Below are 18,653 nucleotides of genomic sequence, written 5' to 3'. Positions count from 1 at the left end.
TATAGCCCAATACAGAGGCGCCGCACACCCCTTATGCTTCACAGACGAAGTAATGGATCATCAAATCCCAGAAGGTTTCAAACCTGTAAATATTGAATCATACGACGACACAACAGATCCCGCAGTATGGATCAAGGATTTCCTCCTCCACATCCACATGGCCCGCGGTGACGACTTACACGCCATCAAATACCTCCCACTAAAGCTCAAGGGACCAGCGCGGCATTGGCTTAACAGCTTGCCAGCCGAGTCCATCAGCTGTTGGGAAGATCTGGAAGCCGCATTCCTCGACAACTTTCAAGGCACTTATGTGCGGCCACCAGATGCCGATGACTTGAGCCACATAATTCAGTAGCTAGAAGAATCGGCCAGGCAATTCTAGACTCGGTTCCTAACAAAGAAAAATCAAATTGTCGACTGTCTGGATGCAGAGGCCCTAGCGGCTTTCAAACACAACATCCGCGACGAATGGCTAGCCCGGCACCTTGGTCAGAAAAAGCCGAAATATATGGCAGCCCTCACGATACTCATGACCTGCTTTTGCGCGGGAGAAGACAGCTGGCTGGCTCGTAGTAATAACATATCAAAGAACCATGGTACTTCGGATACCAAGGACGGCAATAGCAGGTCACATCACAACAAACATAAGCGCCACATTAACAGCTATAATAACGAGGATACGACAGTCAATGCCGGATTCAAAGGCTCTAAACCCGGTCAGCGGAAAAAGCCATTCAAACAAAGTACGCCGGGACCATCCACCTTGGACCGTATACTCGATCGCTCGTGTCAAATACACGGCACCCCAGAAAAGCCAGCCAATCACACCAACAGGGATTGTTGGGTGTTCAAGTTGGCCGGCAAGTTAATTGCCAAAAACAAGGACAAGGGGCCACATAGCAATGACGAGGAGGAGCCCCGATAGCCACACACCGGAGGACATAAGAGTTTTCCCCCACAAGTGCGGACGGTGAACATGATATACGCAACCCACATCCCCAAGAGGGAGCGGAAGTGTGCGCTCAAGGACGTATATGCGTTGGAGCCAGTCGCCCCAAAGTTCAACCCGTGGTCCTCCTATCCGATCACTTTCGATCGCAAGGACCATCCCACTAGTATCCGTCATGGCGGATTCACTGCACTGGTTCTGGACCCAATCATTGACGAATTTCACCTCACTCGAGTCCTTATGGATGGCGGCAGCAGCCTGAACTTGCCTTATCAGGACATAGTGCGCAAAATGGGTATGGACCCCTCAAGGATCAAACCCACGAAAATGACCTTCAAGGGCGTCATTCCAGGCATAGAGGCCCATTGCATAGGCTCAATTACACTAGAAGTGGTCTTCGGATCCCCAGATAACTTCCGAAGCGAAGAGTTAATCTTCGACATAGTCCCGTTCCGCGGTGTTTATCATGCACTGCTTGGGCGAACCACATTTGCGAGATTATTACAGTCAATGGAAACACAGAGCGCTCTCTCCGAACAGAGGAGGACACTGCGGCCTCGCAGCAGAAGCGCAAAACAACCTCTCAAGGCAATCCACCAGTTCGGCGTTTCAAAACCCGGACACCTTCAAGCGCGCTCGGAGCAATCGGCAAATAGACCGCCTGGCGCGATCTGAGCTCGCGTAGCAAGGCGGCCCCCACCCTAGTCCCAGCCAAACGGCGAAGCTCGTGCCACGCGTACATAATTATGCATTAAAAATACCATGGGCACAGGTGGGGAGGAGGGCACACCGCGGCACGCCCCAAGACGCGGCTTAAACCACACTAGGGGCTTCCCGTTTGGTTATTTTTCTCTTTTTTCAGGACCTTAATCTCTGGAAACCCTGTCCGGCAACACTATTGCCGAACACATGATGCAACAACCAAGGAGGCAGAAAGCTACGTCACACCACGGAATTCCTAGGTGGATTACAATAACGAGCGAAATATTTGATTTAATACTATTCCTCAGCTTTCCCTTGAAAGGGACATAGTCCCACTCTTTGCTTATCGCATTATCTGTATCACTCTGCTTTAACACAATTTTTGAATAAACAATGCATGACATTACGACTATTATTGCATTCTTGTTATATATATATGTGTGTGTGTGTGTGTGTGTGTGTGTGTGTGTGTGTGCGTGTGTGTGTGTGTTCATTAATGACGCCTTGCAACTGTACACTTTGGTACGACCAATACACCAGGGGCTTACGTACCCCACAATAGGTGTGAAAAGTCCGAACACTTTCACAAGTGCGGCACCCCGAACTTATAGCATTATATGCATCAGCTCCGAATCATGTCTTTGGTCAAATGTTTGGTTTGCCTGGCTCCTATGTTTTGGTACCTTACGTTCTGCTCTATCGGCTAAGGTAGCGCTAGGAGAACTACTGCGATTGTGCCCCAGTTCTGCTGGGTTCAGCACCTCAGTAGAGAAAGCTAAAACTGACTGTCATGATAAGGCGAGAGACTGGTCGCTGTTCGGCAAGGTTTTCGAGTCCCTAACGACTTATGCCGCTTAGGGCGAGGGGTCGGCCCTGTCCGGCTTAAAGGCGTGTATCGCACCCTGAATTCGGCCTTCCGAATACCAGGGGCTTCGCCAAAATTTAAAATTATAGAATTCTATGGCTAAGTGAGAGTGATAAAGCATTATTAGTCCAGTTGCCTTGTTCGTTGTGCTGAGCACCTCCCTCGAAGGACCCAAACATGGGAACAAGAGTGCTCAGGTTTATCCCGAACACCCCAGCACTCGTGGCATGGGGGCAGATGCTGAGGACTAGGCATCTCTCAGATTGGATAAACGGCCAAACAGAAGGTAATATTTTAAATTCACACAAGCGTTGCATAGCGCATATGAAACAAGTTTTCATCATACAGGATCACACGAGCAAGTTTACTCAAATATTACATCCTTTGAACATTCGTCCGCCACAAGACGAGCACCCTTCAGGACACCCTCATAATAAATTTCGGGGGTGCGATGCTCCTTGCCCTGCGGCGGCCCTTCCTTGATCAGCTTCACGTCGTCTAGCTTGGCCCACTGCACCTTCACACGGGCGAAAGCCCGGCGTACACCTTCGATGTAGACGGACCGCTTGACGACCCCCAGCCGTGGGCAGGCATCTACAAGCCGCCTCACCTGGCCGAAGTAGCTGTTTGGAAGGGCGTCGCCAGGCCACAGTCGGACTATAAGGCCCTTCATGGCCTGTTCGGCCGCCTTGTGCAGCTCAACCAGCTGCTTTAGCTGGTCGCTCAGAGGCATCGGGTGTTTGGTCCCAGTATACTGAGACCAGAACAACTTCTCCATTGAGCTTCCCTCCTTGGCCTGGTAAAATTGTGCGGCATCTGACACGCTGCGGGGCATATCTACGAATGCTCCTGGAGAGCTCCGAATTCGGGTAAGTAATCGGTAATTTACTTTTACATGCTCGCTCTACATATAGAATGCCTTACCCGCCGCTATCTTCTTCATTGCGTCGATCTCCTGGAGGGCCTTTTGGGCTTCGGCCTTGGCACTCTTTGCGCTCTCGAGGGCCGAGGCAAGCTCAGACTCTCACGTCTTCGAGTCAAGCTCCAACGCCTCGTGCTTCGTCACGAGAGCCTGGAGCTCTTGCTGCACCTTGCCCACACGAGCCTCTTGTTTTTCCTACTCAGTGTGCTCCTTCGACGCTTTATCTTCGGCCTTTGTTAGCGCTTGCTTCAGGGTCATCACCTCGGTCATGGCCCCTGGCAAATATACGATGATCCTGTCATTTTGCAATCGCGTCTTCTTTTACATACATATCTATAGACAGGGTATTACTTACCCTTGTTCTCCTCGAGCTGCCTCTTGGCAAGGCCGAGCTCTTTCTTGGCCCCCTCGAGGTCTTGCTTCAGTACGGTGAGCTCCGCAGTCAGTGCGGCGGACGCCTGCAGCGAGGCCTGCATATGCATATTGACATACTTATATTAGACTCCTGCGATATTATTTGATCCTCGGTTCGGCTTTTCTTTGTGAATACCGAACAAATCACCAGGGGCTACTGTCTATGCGGTAATATTTTCCTATATTTTAAAACACTTACCTCAAAGCCTGTTAGAAGGCTGGCACAGGCTTCAGTCAATCCGCTCTTGGCGGACTAAACCTTCTGGACCACAGCACTCATAATAGTACGGTGCTCGTCGTCGACGGAAGAGGTCACCGGCACAGGCGTCTTGCCCCTCTTAGAAGGAGGCCGCCTGCCCGAGCCCGGAACCACTAGAGGTTCCGGCGCGGTGTCCGGCTAAGGGCCGAACTCGGAGCTCTCAGGGGCCCCACCCCCTTTGCTCCCAGAGTCCGGACGGTCGCCTTGAGGCGCCTCCGGGACTGTCTACCCTCGACCTGGTGCCTCTTGAGACAGCACCTCATTGTCGTCAGCAGGATGAGGGGAGGTGGAGGTCGGAACTGGATCGCTATCCATGTCCGACGAGCCCAGGGAGCCGTCAAATGATACATCGATACTAGCTCGTGGCGGCCTGCATAATTATATTCGGCTTTAGGGAAAGCAGTGCGACAAAGGAATGCTATGAGTTACTCTGGTATCCGAATACTTTCGATCTCCCTAGGGGCTTGGCCCTGGGCAACCACTCGTCTTCACCTTCGTCGGCGGCGGTGGAATTGTTCGGAAGGAGAGTCCTTCCCTTCTTGGATCCTTCGCCCCCTAGTTGGGGGCAGCCTTCCTTTTCTTATCTCCCCCAGCTGGAGGGGGAGCATCTTCTTCTTCTTCCTCGTCTTCGCGAGAGGAGTGCACCGTAGAGTCATCGGACGGTGAGTCCGATGACGCCTAGCGTCGGGAACTCTTTCGGGTTCCCTTGGCCTTCTTGGTCTTCTCCAGCACCGTATAAGGAGCCGGAGTCAGCATCTTCGCCAGAAGAGCGTCCGCTGGGCCTTCGGGCAAAGGAGCCGGACAGTCGATCTGTCCGGCCGTCTCCTGCCAGTCCTGTCAAAGGTAGGGGAGTTTAGATCCTGCATGGAGTCAATCTATAAAAGATAAGTATTGTGACGCCCCCGATTCAATCGTACACTAATCATGCACGCAAACGTGTACGATCAAGATCAGGGACTCACGGGAAGATATCACAACACAACTCTAAAAACATAAATAAGTCATACAAGCATCATAATACAAGCCAGGGGCCTCGAGGGCTCGAATACAAGTGCTCGATCATAGACGAGTCAGCGGAAGCAACAATATCTGAGTACAGACATAAGTTAAACAAGTTTGCCTTAAGAAGGCTAGCACAAACTGGGATACAGATCGAAAGAGGCGCATGCCTCCTGCCTGGGATCCTCCTAAACTACTCCTGGTCATCGTCAGTGGGCTGCACGTAGTAGTAGGCACCTCCGGTGTAGTAGGGGTCGTCGTCGACGGTGGCGTCTGGCTCCAGGGCTCCAGCATCTGGTTGCGACAACCAGGTAGAAGGGAAAGGGGAAAAGGGGGAGAAAAGCAACCGTGAGTACTCATCCAAAGTACTCGCAAGCAAGGAACTACACTACATATGCATGGGTATATGTGTAAAGGGCCATATCAGTGGACTGAACTGCAGAATGCCAGAATAAGAGGGGGGATAGCTAGTCTTATCGAGGACTACGCTTCTGGTCACCTTCGTCTTGCAACAGGCAGAAGAGGGTAGGTTGAAGTCCTCCAAGTAGCATCTCCAAGTAGCAACTCCAAGTAGCATCGCATAGCATATCCTACCCGGCGATCCTCCCCTCGTATCCCTGAGGGAGAGCGACCACCGGTTGTATCTGGCACTTGGAAGGGTGTGTTTTATTAAGTATCCGGTTCTAGTTGTCATAAGGTCAAGGTACAACTCCAAGTCGTCCTGTTACCAAAGATCACGGCTATTCGAATAGATTAACTTCCCTGCAGGGGTGCACCAACTTACCCAGCACGCTTGATCCCATTTGGCCGGACACACTTTCCTGGGTCATGCCCGGCCGCGGAAGATCAACACGTCGCAGCCGCACCTAGGCAAAACAGAGAGGCCAGCACGCCGGTCTAAACCTAAGCGCATAGGGGTCTGGGCCCATCGCCCATAGCACACCTGCACGTTGTGAGGGCGGCCGGAAGTAGAACTAGCCCCCTTAATACAAGAGCAGGCTTACGTTCCAATCCGGCGCGCGCCGCTCCGTCGCTGACGTCTGAAGTGCTTCGGCTGATACCACGACGTCGGGATACCCATAACTACTCCCGCGTAGATGGTTAGTGCGTATAGGCTCGTAGCCAACTCAGATCAAATACCAAGATCTCGTTAAGCGTGTTAAGTGTCCGCGAACGCCGAACAGGGCCAGGCCCACCTCTCTCCTAGGTGGTCTCAACCTGCCCTGTTGCTCCGCCACAAAGATCCACACAGAGGGCCGTCGGGACAAAGGTCCTTTCAGCCCCCCAATCCGTGAATCACTCGCGGGTACTCTTCGAGCTGACCCGACTTTAGTCACCATCTGTATAGTATGTATGTATGTATAGTATATACCCGTGATCACCTCCCGAGTGATCACGGCCCAATAGTATAGCAAGGCAGACTGACAAGAATGTAGGGCCAATGATGATAAACTAGCATCCTATACAAAGTATTTAGGATTGCAAGTAAGGTATCAATAGATGTAGCAACATTGTCAGGCTATGCATCAGAATAGGATCAACGGAAAGCAGTAACATGCTACACTACTCTAATGCAAGCAGTATAGAGTAGAATAGGCGATATCTGGTGCTCAAGGGGGGGGGCTTGCCTGGTTGCTCAGACAAGGAGGGGTCGTCGATGACGTAGTCGACCACAGGGGCATCAACATCGGTCTCGGAGTCTACCGGAAAGGAGTAACGGAGGGGGAACACAATAAATAACAGAGCAATCAAATGTAACACAAAGCAAGACGCGGCAATACGTTGTGCTAGGGGTGTCCTAACGTAGGGATAGGCGATACCGGTGAAGGGGGAAACATCCGGGAAAGTATCCCCAGTGTTTCGCGTTTTCGGACAAACGAACCGGAGGTGAAATGTTGCAGGTTCACTATGCTAGGGATGCGTGGCGGACGAACAGGCTGCGTATCTGGATTCGTCTCGTTGTTCTGAGCAACTTTCATGTAGAAAACTTTTTCATCCGAGCTACGGTTTAATTTCTATTAATTTTCAAAGTTTTATCAATTTTGTGAAATTACTATTAATTCGAAAATAAAGACTAAAAAGCTACGGGTACCCAGCTCTGCGTACACGGAAGTGTACTAGAGGCTGACAGGTGGGCCAGTCTGCAATTGACTGGTCCACGGATGACTGGTCAAAAAGCCTAGTGGGACCCCGATGTCAGTGACTAAGATTTAATTAACACATTATTTATTTTTTAAGGGTTGGATTAGTTAAGCTATGGGCCCCACTTGTCATAGGGCTAGGGTTAGATTAATTAGGGCCATTAGTGGCTTAACCACGTGGCCACGTCAGCACTTCACGGCGGCTAACCGCCGACGCTAAACCGGGGCGGCAGAGCTCGTCGGCCGGCCATCTCCGGCGACGGCCGGAGCTGCGGGTGGGCTCGGCAAGCACATCGCGACGAGGGGCACCGGATGGTGGCCGTGGGGGCTGCTGGAGGTGGGCTGCAGGGGCGCCGACCTTGAGAGGAGCAGCGCGGGGCTCTGCCTCGCAGCGGGCACGCCGTGCGTAGGGAGCAGGGCGCTGCCGCGGGGAGCGACAGGCGTGAGCGGGCGCCAGCAAGCACGAGGCCAGAACATCCCAGGGGCCAGGGAGCACGATGGTGCAGCAGAGGGGCCGCGTCGACCGCGAGCTCGCGGTGAGCTCGAACATGGGGAATTCGCGGGCGAACGGGAGCACAGGGGGGTCAGGGGAGGAAGGTAAGCTCACGGGGCCCTGTAGTCGTGCGAAAGCGAGCTCGGGGAGGGCTTGCCGCAGTCGGAATCGTCGGCGAGGTCGACGACGTTCGAGGAGGAAGAAGACGGCATGGTGGTGATGCAGTGGTTCCGGCGTGGTCTCGTGGGCGAGGGAGACGTAGTGGTCGATGCAGGATCTCCAGGACTAGTCGGAGGGGTGCGGGGACGACGGTGGCCACGGCGAAGCGAGGTCGTCGGAGACGGGCGCGCCGGCCCTTCCTCTAGATCGACAGAGGGGGAAAGGTGGATCTGGGCGAGAGGGGCGAGGTGAGTGGGGTTGAGTGGGGAGGTGGGGACTGGGGAGACCGAGGAGGCGCAGGGAGGCGCCTTATCCCCTCCCAGCGTCGACGCCGGCGAGGTGGTCGGGGGCAACCCGCCCCTGTAGCGACCCGGTCGCGTGAACAGGGAGAGGGGAGGGATCGCCAGGGTGGCCCGGCTGGGTTGGCCACTTGCCCGACGGGCCAAAAGCACAGGGGGTTTTCTCCCTTCCTTTTTTTGTATTATTTCTTTTCTGTTTGATTACATTCATCAATCTATTTTAGTTTTGTAAAATATTTTAGTAGTACCTAAATTAGTTCTACTAATTACAACACTGCCACAAAAAGTTTAAACCTCAAATAAAATGGTTTAATATTTTATAATTAATAAAAGGCATTTATCTAATTGTTTTTGCTACTGTTTTATTTAGTTTAGTGCATTTAAATATTTTTGTAAAGACTTGGTTTACCCACCTATATTACTTATGAATTACTTGGCACATCTCGAACATTTTAGTTTTAATATTTGAAAACCTTTATTTCTTTGACTTGATTTTGAATTCGAATTTGAATCGGTTTTGAACCAACGTGAGTTTAACAACAGTAATCATGGTGACGTGACCATTAGCAGGGAATTACTGTAGCTTGATTATCTGGGCGTCACAATTCTCCTCCACTACAAGAAATCTCGTCCCGAGATTTAGGAGCACGAGTAAGGGGGGAGGGATCTAGTTACGAAATGCTAACGGATCTTCTCAGTCTTGGTTGCTCTTCTCGAAGAGGTCGACCCATTATATTGATGTCTTCCTTTCTCTGCTTCAGGTCATCATGATGAAGTCATCATCCTTTCTTCGGAAATTTCATCGTACTAACGAAAGATTAAGGGGGTATACCGAAGAATGGATCTCTGCAGGGTAGATTATTTGGTAGACAACAATGAGGAAGGTGGCGGAAAGTAACTCTCGAATTGAAATTCAAGACAATATCGAGAGCAAAGCAAGAAGGTGCAAAATAGAAGTTTCAAGCGCATAGGCAATCGTTCGTTGCCTGAAGCGAAGTGTGAAAGGGGATCAGAGCAATGGGAATAAGTATTGCGTCTGATACCAGATTGATGATCTCATCGGAAGGTGGCTCGTGAATTACACACGAGGCCACGCGTGAGGAATAACTTTGGGAACAGGGGGTGTACAGGAGAGTCAGGTTTCGATCCTGTGGAACTGTGGGTTATGGGCCCACCATGTGGGTTAAATATAGGAAGGGCAGAGACGTCTTGCGCGATCATGCAAGCAAGGCATGTCAGAGGGTAGCCTGTCGATTAAGTCGGCAACCACGTTGATACCAAGGGCGAGGGACGAAGAGAACCATTTTTCTGCTCGTTGAACGAGGCGGGCCAATAGGCAAAGTTCTCGTCCATCGGTGGTTACCGGAATATCATCAACAATCGTAACAGGGTCTTACTGACCAATTATACATCGAGGTGTTTACATAAGCAGTGAATCTTTACTGCTTAGATTATATAGATCACAAGAATGACAAACACAACAATGGAAAGGAAAATATGAATATCAGATTAAACAGAACAATGGAAAGGAAAATGTGTTAAAACACATAATTCAAGGGTATATCCTTCCCAAGGACAAGCAGAGCAATATATCCATGACAGGATATAAAGTAGAAAACCATTTAGTTAAGGGGGGGGAGAATCTCATGATATTACCCATACAACGGTGTTAGGATAAATGATAAATAAATCTAGCATCGTGCTTCAAATGTTCCTGTTGCAAATCGGAGTACCATTGACATGCTTCGAGATAGCATTGACATGGTCTTCAGGTGAAGATCAGACTTTGGAAACACGAAGGATCCATCAGGAATAACTTGTAGAATAAGTCTTACAATTTCCCCATGGATGAACGGATAACCTTGCTGAAAAGGAATCTATAATGATAGGTCCTCCAGCCAGGGGGGGGGTGCTAGGCATGACATCATGTTACCGGGTCATCAAAGGACAAACAACATAACTCGTGGAAAGTTGTCCCAACCATCATATCTGACCGAGATTCAGATCCAATTGGTGTCATGATGCCTCAGACTCAGGATGTCCGAGAAGAAAAGGCGCAACACAAATCGTTGAAATGGCATTGCAAGATTCTCGGGAAATGAACTATGGGAGCGGGTTCCTGAAACAATAGTTCATCATTAAACCAAGGAGAGGTGAGGAGGTGGCTGATTGACTCAGCGACATTTCATTGAGATTTTCAAAAGATGGATTTCCACAATAATGTGAACAAGAAGATGACATTTGTCAGATCAAATGGTATAATGATGTATGCTCGAGGAAAACATACACAATTAAACATTGCTTGAAAGGTGCACCCGAAATATGGGTTGGGTTGCACGACCAATGTCAGAATGGTGATTCAATAGTCAATAGCCTAAGAATGAACTTTCGACCATTAACTTCAAAAAAATTTAGGGTTGCTAGAAGGAAAGAATCCAAACAACACCGTTCACTTGTTGGAATTAACACGGGGACCAAGAAATGAACGAAGATGGCAAGAAGCATTTTGATATCAAGAATTCTTAAGAGGTGGTGAAATTCCCACCACATTCTTGACAAAAAGAGATGGTAATACTTCCGAGGTAAGGAAGATCAAATGCTGGGTAGCAAGGAACTCAAGGTATAACACCAAGCATGAACAAGCTTGTGTTGGTGGGAAGGCCATAAAGTGGTCGATGATAATACAATTCATCAAGGGCAAGGATGGTATTTATCATCATGAATTCAATTGATATCGTGGATGAGCTCAGAATGTTGATGATCACGACACCTTTGTCGCGAGAGTTCATGAAGATGTAATCGATCGGCGACACAAACTCGAAACCAAGCTTGTTGTTCAAGGCGAAATGATATGACGATGAGGACCGACGCAAGGTGAGTTCATCGTCGAAAATTGTGTTCCGAGAAGAAGGACCGGGTAGCACAGTTAAAATCATCACGATAATGATATAGCCAAACAGGCTAGGAATGGCGTGATCGGGTACAAACTCGTATTTATAGAAGCTTACTAAAGAGTTGTTGAACCGTAGTGCGGACTCGGATCAGTTATCGGTGTCTTTGAGTGTATAATAACTCAGAGCCCGCGAAAAATTGGAATCAGTGGGAAGGTAGCACTTGATGAAGAACTCATAAAAAGTTATGCAGTTCCATGAGAATCTCGATATACCAGGGGGGTAATACTCGACGACAGATCAAAATAGAGGTTGGACTGGGGTATTGCTCTGCAGAAGACAAGTGCTTAAACTTGCACGAGAATTGGTATTTAAAGGAGAACATGGTCGGAGCCACGATTGAAAAAGGCCAGATCCCAGATATAAGATGAACTTATACCAAGGGATTAATTAATTTTAAAAGAAGCTTCGATGAGAAGATCTACATCGTGTCTATGGGCATGAACACAAAGTTCAAGGTCGACTCCCACTTCTTCAATGTATAACCTTCCATTCACTTCTCGCTTTGATAAAGGCATTAGTGTTGAAAGTTTTACCTGGTGAAATACCAGATGAGTATGACTCGTGAAATCTTCCGAGTTCACACATATTAAGGAAGGCATAGGTTCAACCCATCAGGGCATCTTACGAACATATACCACAAACTTCGGGGTAATTAATACAAGCTCGAAAGTAGAGCATTGTTGGTCAAGCAGAGGATACAATGTACCAAAGGCATTATGTATCAGGGGAAAGAGCTCACAACGTGATTAATATGAAGGACATAAAATCCAACAAAGGAACCGATGGTCCACAACGGAGCTGGTGTGGGTATCGATACTCTATCAAAGGAAGAAGGAATGCAAGTGCACCGGATTATAGAAACAACTGACTAACTCAATTGTCAAATGCAAAGGAATTATGATTCCCAAATCAAGGGATCAGAAGCAATGCTCTGATTAGGGGTGGATAAGTTGAATAGCCTTAGGGTACAATCAAAGACAATTCGATTGGTCGAGAACCAATTCCAGTTAAAGGAATGGCAATTCACTCGGAAAGTTAATTTATAAGGATCAATGATGATTGCATGTATTCGCAAACACATTGAGTCAACAGACTCAAAATGATAATGACAAGGAATGTCAATATGACTACGATACTTATGGGATTAACCATAATGCAAGCAAGCAAGAATTTCAAGAGCCAAAGGTTGCTGAGGATTTTCGGAATATCGAATGGTATTTCGAAGACTTTTGTGTAACACAGGAACAACTAGGGGGGTGAGCGGATACTCGATAAGTGCGAGAATTACCCATAGGGGTATTCAGGTGACAAGGAACAGCACGGCAGTAAGCTCAAAGGATTATCGAAACAACGACGAGTTTTTCCAGGGTATCTTGTAATAACAAGACCAACTGGGGATGAATGTAAGAATAACAACTTCAAGTAGTTATCCATAAGGGTTGACGATGGAAGGGGAATTGCAAACGCGATTGGCACAAGGTCTCAGAGAATATCAGAAGGTATCTTCAGAATCCTTTGGTGCACCAAGTAATCATCCGGACTGAAGAGGCTCTCCGGGAGAAAGTATTATCGAGAACCTAGAGTCAGAGTTAGTAAAATTGTTTAACCCGAGTAGAAGAGAGTTCAGAGTCCCAGAGTAAAGGTCGAGGAGTAAAAGATCCTAATACCACCCAATGGCGACGTGTGCCCGTAAGACACACAACCATGTTAGTAAAAGTTTTGCAATGTCTAGACTCGACTTCGGCCAAGGAGTGTGTAAGGGGGATTCCTACAGGCAGTCGGCTCTGATACCAACTTGTGACGCCCCCGATTCAATCGTACACTAATCATGCACGCAAACGTGTACGATCAAGATCAGGGACTCACGGGAAGATATCACAACACAACTCTAAAAACATAAATAAGTCATACAAGCATAATAATACAAGCCAGGGGCCTCGAGGGCTCGAATACAAGTGCTCGATCATAGATGAGTCAGCGGAAGCAACAATATCTGAGTACAGACATAAGTTAAACAAGTTTGCCTTAAGAAGGCTAGCACAAACTGGGATACAGATCGAAAGAGGCGCAGGCCTCTTGCCTGGGATCCTCCTAAACTACTCCTGGTCGTCGACAGCGGGCTGCACGTAGTAGTAGGCACCTCCGGTGTAGTAGGGGTCGTTGTCGATGGTGGCGTCTGGCTCCAGGGCTCCAGCATCTGGTTGCGACAACCAGGTAGAAGGGAAAGGGGAAAAGGGGGAGAAAAGCAACCGTGAGTACTCATCCAAAGTACTCGCAAGCAAGGAACTACACTACATATGCATGGGTATATGTGTAAAGGGCCATATCAGTGGACTGAACTGCAGAATGCCAGAATAAGAGGGGGGATAGCTAGTCTTATCGAAGACTATGCTTCTGGTCACCTTCGCCTTGCAACAGGCAGAAGAGGGTAGGTTGAAGTCCTCCAAGTAGCATCTCCAAGTAGCAACTCCAAGTAGCATCGCATAGCATATCCTACCCGGCGATCCTCCCCTCGTATCCCTGAGGGAGAGCGACCACCGGTTGTATCTGGCACTTGGAAGGGTGTGTTTTATTAAGTATCCGGTTCTAGTTGTCATAAGGTCAAGGTACAACTCCAAGTCGTCCTGTTACCGAAGATCACGGCTATTCGAATAGATTCACTTCCCTGCAGGGGTGCACCAACTTACCCAGCACGCTTGATCCCATTTGGCCGGACACACTTTCCTGGGTCATGCCCGGCCGCGGAAGATCAACACGTCGCAGCCCCACCTAGGCAAAACAGAGAGGCCAGCATGCCGGTCTAAACCTAAGCGCACAGGGGTCTGGGCCCATCGCCCATAGCACACCTGCACGTTGCGAGGGCGGCCGGAAGCAGAACTAGCCCCCTTAATACAAGAGCAGGCTTACGTTCCAATCCGGCGCGCGCCGCTCCGTCGCTGACGTCTGAAGTGCTTCGGCTGATACCACGACGTCGGGATACCCATAACTACTCCCACGTAGATGGTTAGTGCGTATAGGCTCGTAGCCAACTCAGATCAAATACCAAGATCTCGTTAAGCGTGTTAAGTGTCCGCGAACGCCGAACAGGGCCAGGCCCACCTCTCTCCTAGGTGGTCTCAACCTGCCCTGTCGCTCCGCCACAAAGATCCACACAGAGGGCCGTCGGGACAAAGGTCCTTTCAGCCCCCCAATCCGTGAGTCACTCGCGGGTACTCTTCGAGCTGACCCGACTTTAGTCACCATCTGTATAGTATGTATGTATGTATAGTATATACCCGTGATCACCTCCCGAGTGATCACGGCCCAATAGTATAGCAAGGCAGACTGACAAGAATGTAGGGCCAATGATGATAAACTAGCATCCTATACTAAGTATTTAGGATTGCAAGTAAGGTATCAACAGATGTAGCAACAATGTCAGGCTATGCATCAGAATAGGATCAACGGAAAGCAGTAACATGCTACACTACTCTAATGCAAGCAGTATAGAGTAGAATAGGCGATATCTGGTGATCAAGGGGGGCTTGCTTGGTTGCTCAGACAAGGAGGGGTCGTCGATGACGTAGTCGACCACAGGGGCATCAACATCGGTCTCGGAGTCTACCGGAAAGGAGTAACGGAGGGGGAACACAATAAATAACAGAGCAATCAAATGTAACACAAAGCAAGACGCGGCAATACGTTGTGCTAGGGGTGTCCTAACGTAGGGATAGGCGATACCGGTGAAGGGGGAAACATCCGGGAAAGTATCCCAAGTGTTTCGCGTTTTCGGACAAACGAACCGGAGGTGAAATGTTGCAGGTTCACTATGCTAGGGACGCGTGGCGGACGAACAGGCTGCGTATATGGATTCGTCTCGTTGTTCTGAGCAACTTTCATGTAGAAAACTTTTTCATCCGAGCTACGGTTTAATTTCTATTAATTTTCAAAGTTTTATCAATTTTGTGAAATTACTATTAATTCGAAAATAAAGACTAAAAAGCTACGGGTACCCAACTCTGCGTACACGGAAGTGTACTAGAGGCTGACAGGTGGGCCAGTCTGCAATTGACTGGTCCACGGTTGACTGGTCAAAAAGCCTAGTGGGACCCCGATGTCAGTGACTAAGATTTAATTAACACATTATCTATTTTTTAAGGGTTGGATTAGTTAAGCTATGGGCCCCACTTGTCATAGGGCTAGGGTTACATTAATTAGGGCCATTAGTGGCTTAACCACGTGGCCACGTCAGCACTTCACGGCGGCTAACCGCCGACGCTCAACCGGGGCGGCAGAGCTCGTCGGCCGGCCATCTCCGGCGACGGCCGGAGCTGTGGGTGGGCTCGGCAGGCACATCGCGACGAGGGGCACCGGATGGTGGCCGTGGGGGCTGCTGGAGGTGGGCTGCAGGGGCGCCGGCCTTGAGAGGAGCAGCGCGGGGCTCTGCCTCGCAGCGGGCACGCCGTGCGTAGGGAGCAGGGCGCTGCCGCGGGGAGAGACAGGCGTGAGCGGGCGCCAGCAAGCACGAGGCCAGAACATCCCAGGGGCCAGGGAGCACGATGGCGCAGCAGAGGGGCCGCGTCGACCGCGAGCTCGCGGTGAGCTCGAACATGGGGAATTAGCGGGCGAACGGGAGCACAGGGGGGTCAGGGGAGGAAGGTAAGCTCACGGGGCCCTGTAGTCGTGCGAAAGCGAGCTCGGGGAGGGCTTGCCGCAGTCGGAATCGTCGGCGAGGTCGACGATGTTCGAGGAGGAAGAAGACGGCATGGTGGTGATGCAGTGGTTCCGGCGTGGTCTCGTGGGCAAGGGAGACGTAGTGGTCGACGCAGGATCTCCAGGACTAGTCGGAGGGGTGCGGGGACGACGGTGGCCACGGCGAAGCGAGGTCGTCGGAGACGGGCGCGCCGGCCCTTCCTCCAGATCAGCAGAGGGGGAAAGGTGGATCTGGGCGAGAGGGGCGAGGTGAGTGGGGTTGAGTGGGGAGGTGGGGACTGGGGAGACCAAGGAGGCGCGGGGAGGCGCCTTATCCCCTCCCAGCGTCGACGCTGGCGAGGTGGTCGGGGGCAACCCGCCCCTGTAGCGACCCGGTCGCGTGAACAGGGAGAGGGGAGGGATCGCCAGGGTGGCCTGGCTGGGTTGGCCACTTGCCCGACGGGCCAAAAGCACAGGGGGTTTTCTCCCTTCCTTTTTTTGTATTATTTCTTTTCTGTTTGATTACATTCATCAATCTATTTTAGTTTTGTAAAATATTTTAGTAGTACCTAAATTAGTTCTACTAATTACAACACTGCCACAAAAAGTTTAAACCTCAAATAAAATGGTTTAATATTTTATAATTAATAAAAGGCATTTATCTAATTGTTTTTGCTACTGTTTTATTTAGTTTAGTGCATTTAAATATTTTTGTAAAGACTTGGTTTACCCACCTATATTACTTATGAATTACTTGGCACATCCCGAACATTTTAGTTTTAATATTTGAAAACCTTTATTTCTTTGACTTGATTTTGAATTCGAATTTGAATCGGTTTTGAACCAACGTGAGTTTAACAACAGTAATCGTGGTGACGTGACCATTAGCAGGGAATTACTGTAGCTTGATTATCCGGGCGTCACAAGTATCCTGTGAAAGGTAAAGCAGCTTACCGCACTGGCTTGGCGCTTCGCGCTGAATCCGCGATCCTCAATAATGGGAGGAGGGACCTCGGCGCTTTTGAACAGAACCCTCCAGGCATCTTCGTGAGTTGTGTCGAAGAGCTTGTTCAGAGTTCGATGCTGCGCGGGGTCGAACTCCCACAAGTTGAAGTCCCGTTGTTGGCACGGGAGCATCCGGCGGTGGAGCATGACCTGGACTACGTTGACAAGTTTGAGCTTCTTGTTCACCATGTTTTGAATACATGTTTGGAGTCCGGTCAGCTCTCCCGAACTACCCCAGAACAGGCCCTTCTCTTTCCAGGAGGTGAGCCGCATGGGGATGCCAGATCGGAACTCAGGGGCCGCTGCCCATGCAGGGTCGCGCGGCTCGGTGATGTAGAACCACCCCAATTGCCACCCCTTTCTGGTTTCCACAAAGGAGCCCTTGAGCCATGTAACGTTGGGCATCTTGCCTACCATGGCGCCTCCGCACTCTGCCTGGCGACCGCCCACAACCTTCGGCTTGAAATTGAAGGGTCTTCAGCCATAAACTGAAGTGGGGCTGGATGCGGAGGAAGGCCTCGCACACAACGATAAACGCCAAGATGTTGAGGATGAAGTTCGGGGCCAGATCGTGGAAATCCAGGCGGTAATAGAAGATGAGCCTCCGGACAAATGGGTGGAGAGGAAATGGGTGAGGAACACTACCCTCTCATGGGGCCTGGGGGTGGGGATGTGCTGCCCCTCATCTGGGAGCCGGTGCACGATGTCGTCGGGCAGGTATCCGGATCTCCTCAGCTTCTTGATGTCTCCATCCATGATGGAGGAGACCATCCACCTGTCTCCTGCTCGGGACATGGTTGGAGAAGGTTGAGGTGGGAAGTGCGGACTTGGGCGCTAGAGCACGAGTGTGCGAAAACGGATGAGCAAAGGAGGAAGAAGGCGTGGATGAAAATGTCACATCCCTAGTCTGGTATGACCTAGGCTAGTTAGCCATTTGTGCATCATATTTAAATTTCATTTAAATTTGAAATGAGGATTGGTGGAACCCTCAGAATCATTTTTTGAAAATGACCCAAATAAAAATTTCTCCAAAAGGGTCCAAGAAAATGCTCATGATGCCCTCTAAAAATATTGGACAGAGATAAAAATCAAAACAATATTTTTAGGAGCTCATGGATATTTATTTTGGCCATTTGGAATTAATACAATAATCATTTGCTTGGATATATAAATGTTATATATATTTAATATGGTCCAAAAATTATGCCATTTATAAAAGAGCTCTGGAATAATATATCCAGCTCCTGCAAAAACTGGCATAATAAAATAAAATGGTTTAGTATTTTTATTAAACCAAACAAATGTCAGAAAAAATTAGAAAACAGAAATAAAAGGAAGGAGGGACTTACCTGGGGCTCTCCCCTGCGCAGCCCAGCAGCAGCAGGCCGGCCCAGCCAGGGGGCGGCCCAGCCCGCCAGCTCCTCTGTCGTCTTCTCCCTCTCGCCCAAGCAGGTGCGTGCCCGCGCCACAGCCGGCCGCGGCCACGCGCTCGGCCACGCCACCTCCCTCCCTGCCTGCCTGCCTCTCCCCTCCTCGTCTGGATGCCTGGAACGACGCCACGCAGCCGCCCCGGTCCCTTTTCCCCTCCCTCTCGCTCTCCCTCCTCCCTGGTTCTCTCTTCCCCGAGCGCACCCGAGCGCTGCCGCCGCCATCGCTCGCCGTTGCCGTGGCCACCGGCCTCCCCTCGCCTCCCCGACACACTTCCGAGCTCCGCCACAACCCCCTCCACCTCCTCACCGAGCCACGAGGTCCCGGACGCGCTGCAACGCCGCCACCATCGCCGATTCCGTCGCCGGCCACCGAAGATCGCCGCGGTCGATT

This window comes from Triticum aestivum, chromosome 4A (assembly GCF_018294505.1).
Source record: "Triticum aestivum cultivar Chinese Spring chromosome 4A, IWGSC CS RefSeq v2.1, whole genome shotgun sequence".
Taxonomy (NCBI): Eukaryota; Viridiplantae; Streptophyta; class Magnoliopsida; order Poales; family Poaceae; genus Triticum; species Triticum aestivum.
This window is presented reverse-complemented; position numbering follows the sequence as displayed.